Source organism: Panthera onca, chromosome X, assembly GCF_046562875.1.
Source record: "Panthera onca isolate mPanOnc1 chromosome X, mPanOnc1 haplotype 2, whole genome shotgun sequence".
Classification (NCBI taxonomy): domain Eukaryota; kingdom Metazoa; phylum Chordata; class Mammalia; order Carnivora; family Felidae; genus Panthera; species Panthera onca.
The window spans coordinates 34,580,073-34,585,878 of NC_138357.1; the positions used below are offsets into that span (position 1 = coordinate 34,580,073).

At 44.0% G+C, this 5,806-nt stretch overlaps 1 pseudogene; it reads left to right on the forward strand.

Moving 5' to 3' along the window:
• Positions 1–334: 334 nt before the first annotated feature.
• On the forward strand, positions 335–733 carry LOC145713983 (ubiquitin-like protein FUBI pseudogene; annotated as a pseudogene).
• Positions 734–5,806: the final 5,073 nt, after the last annotated feature.

Here is a 5,806-nt window from a genome sequence, read left to right on the forward strand (position 1 = left end):
ATGAGAACCTCAGCAAGATAAAAAGCTTTTGCCCAGCAAAGGAAACAACCAACAAAACTAAAAGGCAACCTACGAACAAAGAAGATATTTGCAAATGACATATCTGATAAATGGTTAGTATCCAAAATGTGTAAAGAACTTACGCAACTCAACACCAAAACCACAAACAATCCATTTAAAAAACAGGCAGAAAACACGAACAGACATTTCTGTGAAGACGCCGTCCAGATGGCCAACAGACACATGAAAAGATGCTCAACGTCACTCATCGTCAGGGGAATGCAGATCAAAACCACCATGAGGCAGTAGCAGCTGCAGCGGCGGTGGTTCAGTAGCTGACATGCAGCTCTTGGTCCACACCCAGGACTTACACACCCTAGAGGTGACCGGCCAGAAGAGGGTTGCCCAGATCAAGGCTCATGTAGCCTCGCTGACGGGTGTTGCTCCGGAAGATCAAGTTGTGCTCCTGGAAGCCAAACCCCTAGAGGATGAGGCGACCCTGGGTCAGTGTAGAATCGAGGGTCTGATCACCTTGGAAGTAGCCGACCACATGCTTGGCGGTAAAGTCCATGGTCCCCTCACGTGCGGGGAAAGGAAAAGGGCAGACTCGCAAGGTGGCCAAATATGAGACAAGGAAGACAGTTGAAGCCAAGGGGTGGGTGCAGTACAACTGTGTTTTGTCAATGTTGCGCCCACCTTTGGCAAGAAGAAGGGCCCCAGTGCCAACTCTTAAATTCGTTGTAACCCTGGCTTCCCCCAATAAAGCTGCTCTAGTCTAGTAAAACAACAACAACAACAGCAACACAATGAGATATCACCGTACAGTTGTCATAACGGCTAAAATCAAAAACACGAGAGGAGCGCCTGGGTGACTCGATCGGTGAAGCGTCCATCTCTTGATTTTCCCTCAGGTCATGATTTTACAGTTCGTGGGATTGAGCCCCATATTGGGCTCCGTGCTGACAGCATGGGTCCTGCTTGGGATTCTCTCTCTCTCTCTCTCTCTCTCTCTCTCTGCCTCTCCCTTTCTCTCTCTCTCAAAAATAAACATTCAGAAAAACCCACAAGAAATGACATGTGTTGGCAAGGATGTGGAGAAAAAAAGAACCCTTATGCACTGTTGGTGGGAATGCAAACTGGTACAGCCACTGTGGAAAACAGCATGGAGGTTCCCCAAATAACTAAAAACAGAAATACCATATGACCCAGTAATTTCAGTCCTGGGTATTTACCCAATGAATACGAAAACACTAATTCCAAAAGATACACGCACCCCTACGTTTATTGCAGCATCATTTACAATAGCCAAATTATGGAAGCAACCCCAGTGTCCCCTGATAGGTGAATGGATAATGAAGATATGGTATGGATACACAATAGAGTATTACTCGGCCGGAAGAAAAAATGAAATCTTGCCGTTTGCAACAACATGGATGGATTTAGAGAGGGTAATGCTAAGTGAAAAATCAGTCAGAGAAAGACAAATGCCATATGACTTCACTTACAAGTGGAATTTAAGAAAAAAAGTGAACAATGAAAAAAAAAAGAGACAAGGGGTGCTTGGGTGGCTCAGTCGGTTGAGCATCCAACTCTCGATTTTGGCTCAGGTCATGATTCCAGGGTCGTGGGATCGAGGCCTACATTGGGCTCTGTGCTGAGCACGGAGCCTGCTTAAAATTCTCTCTCTCTCTCTCTGCCCGTCTCCCCTGCTCAAAAGTGGGGGGGGGGGGGGGAGAAACCAAGAAGCAAACTGATGGTTCCCAGAGGGGAGGTGGATGGGGGGAGGGGTGAAACAGCTGATGGGGATTAAGAGTGGACTTATCACGATGAACACTGAGTAATGTATGAAATTGTTGAATCACTATATTGTACACTTGCAACTGATATAACACTGCATGTGAGCTATACTAGATTTAAAATAAAAAAACAATAAGATAAATAAACAAAAACAATTAGCTCTGGTTCTCATCAACCCTTAAATATTACTTTCTGATTTTGATGTTAACTCCAGCTTAAAAAGAACGAACTAATCTTCAGTATTTCAATACTGAAAGTTAGAGTCCCCTGTAATTTGAGGAAAACTTCAATATTTTTTTTCTATTGAGAGGAAATTCACATAAAATTAACCATTTTGCAGTGACCGATTAAGTGGATTACAATACTGTATACCCATTAACGCTCTCCAGTTCCCAATTTTTTTCATCACCCCAAAAGGAAACACCATGCTCCCCAGTTCCCAACGCCCAGCACCTGGCAACTACTGATCTGGTTTCTGTTTGTATGGATTTGTCTATTCTAGACGTTTCACATAAGTGGAATCACACAACACGTGACCTTTTGTGCGTGCCTTTTTCACTAAACGATGTCCATACCCTACTTTGTTTATTCATTCACCTATTGATGACTATTTGGGCTGTTTCTACGTTTTGGCTATTGAGTTAGACTTTTTAAAAAAACATTTCTTTAATGTTTATTTATTTTTGAGAGAGAGAGAGAGAGAGAGAGAGAGTGTGTGCACGAATGAGTAGGGGAGAAGCAGAGAGAGGGAGACAGAGAATCCGAAGCAGGCTCCACACCGTGAGTGCAGAGCTCCATGCGGGGCTTGAACTCATTAACTGTGAGATCATGACCTGAGCCGAGATCAAGAACCCGACCCATACCCGACTGAGCCACCCAGGCACCCCTCCTGAGTTAGACTTCTGACAGTTCAATCAAGAGTCACAATCCCCATATACCTCCCTCCCTTCCACATGATGAGATTATCTACCCTAGAAACAGGATTCTGACTGCTTTAAGTATTTTGTGGCACTTTGGCTCTGTTCCCCAGAACTGTTCAGTCTTTTTTTATCTGCAAGCCTAAGAAGAATCTGTCTCATTCACCCAGCCTCCACAACAGAAAAATTAATCCGTCCCCACAGCATAAACGGTTCCTTCCCTTCCTCTGCATCCCTGCTGACCAATCTTTCCCTAAATAGGGTGCCTTTCAACCTCTGCTTTTGCTTTCCTGCTATTTTCCATCTGTATTTTGCCATCTATGCATTTGGCCCTGTGCAAGTGATCTGACACATGCAAGAGTATTTGTTTCTGATCTAGACTAGCCCCTAAAAATAGTCTGATCTTATATAACTCAGCTACTCCTTAGCATAACTTTCACAACACATTTGAACAGAATTAATATGAACCGCGTTTCAGCTCTCCCCTCCTCCCACTCCCATCCCTACTCCATCACGGTTGACCAGCCTCACATCAGCTCTTGGCTTGGTGTCTAAAGAATATAGTTTAGTTTAGTTTAGTTTAGTTTAGTTTAGTTTATTATGGTTTAGTTTAGTTATTTTGTGAGAATGAGAGACAGAGAGAGAGAGAGAGAGAGAGAGAGCAGGGGAAGAGCAGAGAGAGAAGAAGAGAATCCCAAGCAGGCTTCGGGTTGTCAGCACACAGCCTGACGTGAGGCCCCGTTTCACAAACCATGAGATCATGACCTGAGCTGAAATCGACTTAGATGCTTAACTGACTGAGTCATCCGTGCACCCTTGAAAGAGTATATTTTAGTTAGATAAACAAATTCCTACGAATGTTATTTTTCTGACGTAACAGAATGCCTCAATCCAGGTACGCGGCTCATTTCTTCTTAAGAAGCACCATGAAAATTGAGGACATGGTAAGAAATACAGGTCAGCAGGATCAGATGGCCTCAGGGGGCCCCTGAAATCACCTTATGTCAGCAGCTAGTTTCTCTGGGTCTCAGAAGGCCTATTCAGGTAGCCAGTGCAAGAGCCATATCCTTCACACTTCTACTCAAGGTGAGCTTATTCCTGGATGTTCCTCAGTCCTGTATGGTGCTAAGGAAATATTGTCATTAGGATTTTAGAACCGGGGTGCCTGGGTGCCTCAGTCGGTTAAGCGACGGGACTCTTGATTTCAGTTTAGGTCATGATCTCATGGTTTGGGAGTTTGAAACCCACATCAGGCTCTGTGCCATCAGTGTGGAGCCTGCTTGGGATTCTCTCTCTCTCTCTCTCAAAATAAATAAACTTTAAAAAAAAAAAAAAGGATTCTAAAGTCAGAGGAGGCCATGGGGATATCTCCTTACCCAGTGCTGGTTTTCCCAATAGACGGTCTAAGCACATGTTTGCAAACCTGGGGCACAAACTTTTTTGGGGGTGGGAGGATTTGGTCTATACTATTTTATATAGAGCATCAACATAGGCATCACGGGAAAAATAGACTATGTCGTAGAGTGCTATATACCTAGTTGCTAATACCTTGTTATTTTATTTTTTTTTCAACGTTTTTTTTTTTTAATTTATTTTTGGGACAGAGAGAGACAGAGCATGAACGGGGGAGGGGCAGAGAGAGAGGGAGACACAGAACCGGAAACAGGCTCCAGGCTCCGAGCCATCAGCCCTGAGCCTGACGCGGGGCTCGAACTCACGGACCGCGAGATCGTGACCTGGCTGAAGTCGGACGCTTAACCGACTGCGCCACCCAGGCGCCCCTTGTTATTTTATTTTTAAAGTTGTCATATAGTAAATCCAACACTTTGGGGAACCACAAGTTTTAGCAATGAAATTTCCCATCAGATCTTTAGTTTCGTTTACTTATTTTCTTTTCCTCTTCGATGTGAGGCTGTACTTGAGTGAACGAGTGGACTTGAAGTTTACTATAAACAGGTACGTTAGATGCATGGGGGAAAAAAAAAACCCTATAGGACAAGGGAGGGAACCGTACGTGCAAACGTATTAAGGTGGAAAAATCAAGGGAAGCGGTCTAGTGTGAGCAAAGGAGAATATGGGATGCCCGCAGAGAATAACATAAGATAATTCGGGAAACATGTGTTCACTTGGGTACACAGAGGAGCTAAGAATGGTGTCACTGTCAATATTTGGCCGAGCTGTTGAGAGATATAAAATCTTTGCTTCATAGGCCAAGATAGCAGCTAGAACCTGACAAACCTTCTCTCCAAGGTGCTTCAGGGGAAGTGCTTGGATTACTTCAGGGCATCGTAGCTTTTCCGTAAACAATATGAGGGTGTCCTATTGATCAATTGCCGCAAGCCGCTTCAGGTCCGCTGCTACAGCCGGCTGGGGATTGAGTCTGTTTAAATAGACCAACCATCTCTGTGGGTCTAATCTTCTAAATCATGACGTCTGCTACTGCTGGGATTCTTCTGAACAAAAGATACTCGAATCTCTCTCCGGCCTTGCCGAACTAAGGGCGTTTGGATATTCTGACACCTGTTCTGACATCTATTCTGAGATGATTTGGAGAGACCAACAGACCAATGTCTATCATAAGAGACATTATACCAACCCGATGTCTTGCCACCAAAGAGGAACCAAGCTTAAATGGCCGCATGTAGGCTGAAGTCGAAATGTGAGTTAAATTGTGAAATGGCAAAGATCACTTATGGAATGAACTTTCCCAGAAATTCAAAAAAAAATTCATTTTCCTAACGGTGTTAGGCAGTGGAAGTCTCGCACGGTCTGGAAGCAAAATTTCTCCAAAAGCTGATTGCATTCGAGTATCTGTTTTAATTCATTTATTCATTCAACAAACATTAGCTGAGCAGCCACTCTATGCCGGGCCCTATTCTAAGTCTCGGGGATGAGGCGTGAACAAAACCAAGTCTCCGAGGCATAGATAACAAATTAGTCCACAAATAGGCCCTCTATCATCACATGGTGATAATTACTAGAAGGAAAATTAAAACAGGAGACGCGGATAGAGCATGAATCGGGCAGTAATTTTATGTCAAGTCAGGGGCAGCCTCTCTCAGGTGGTGATGTTTGACTAGAGACAACAATAT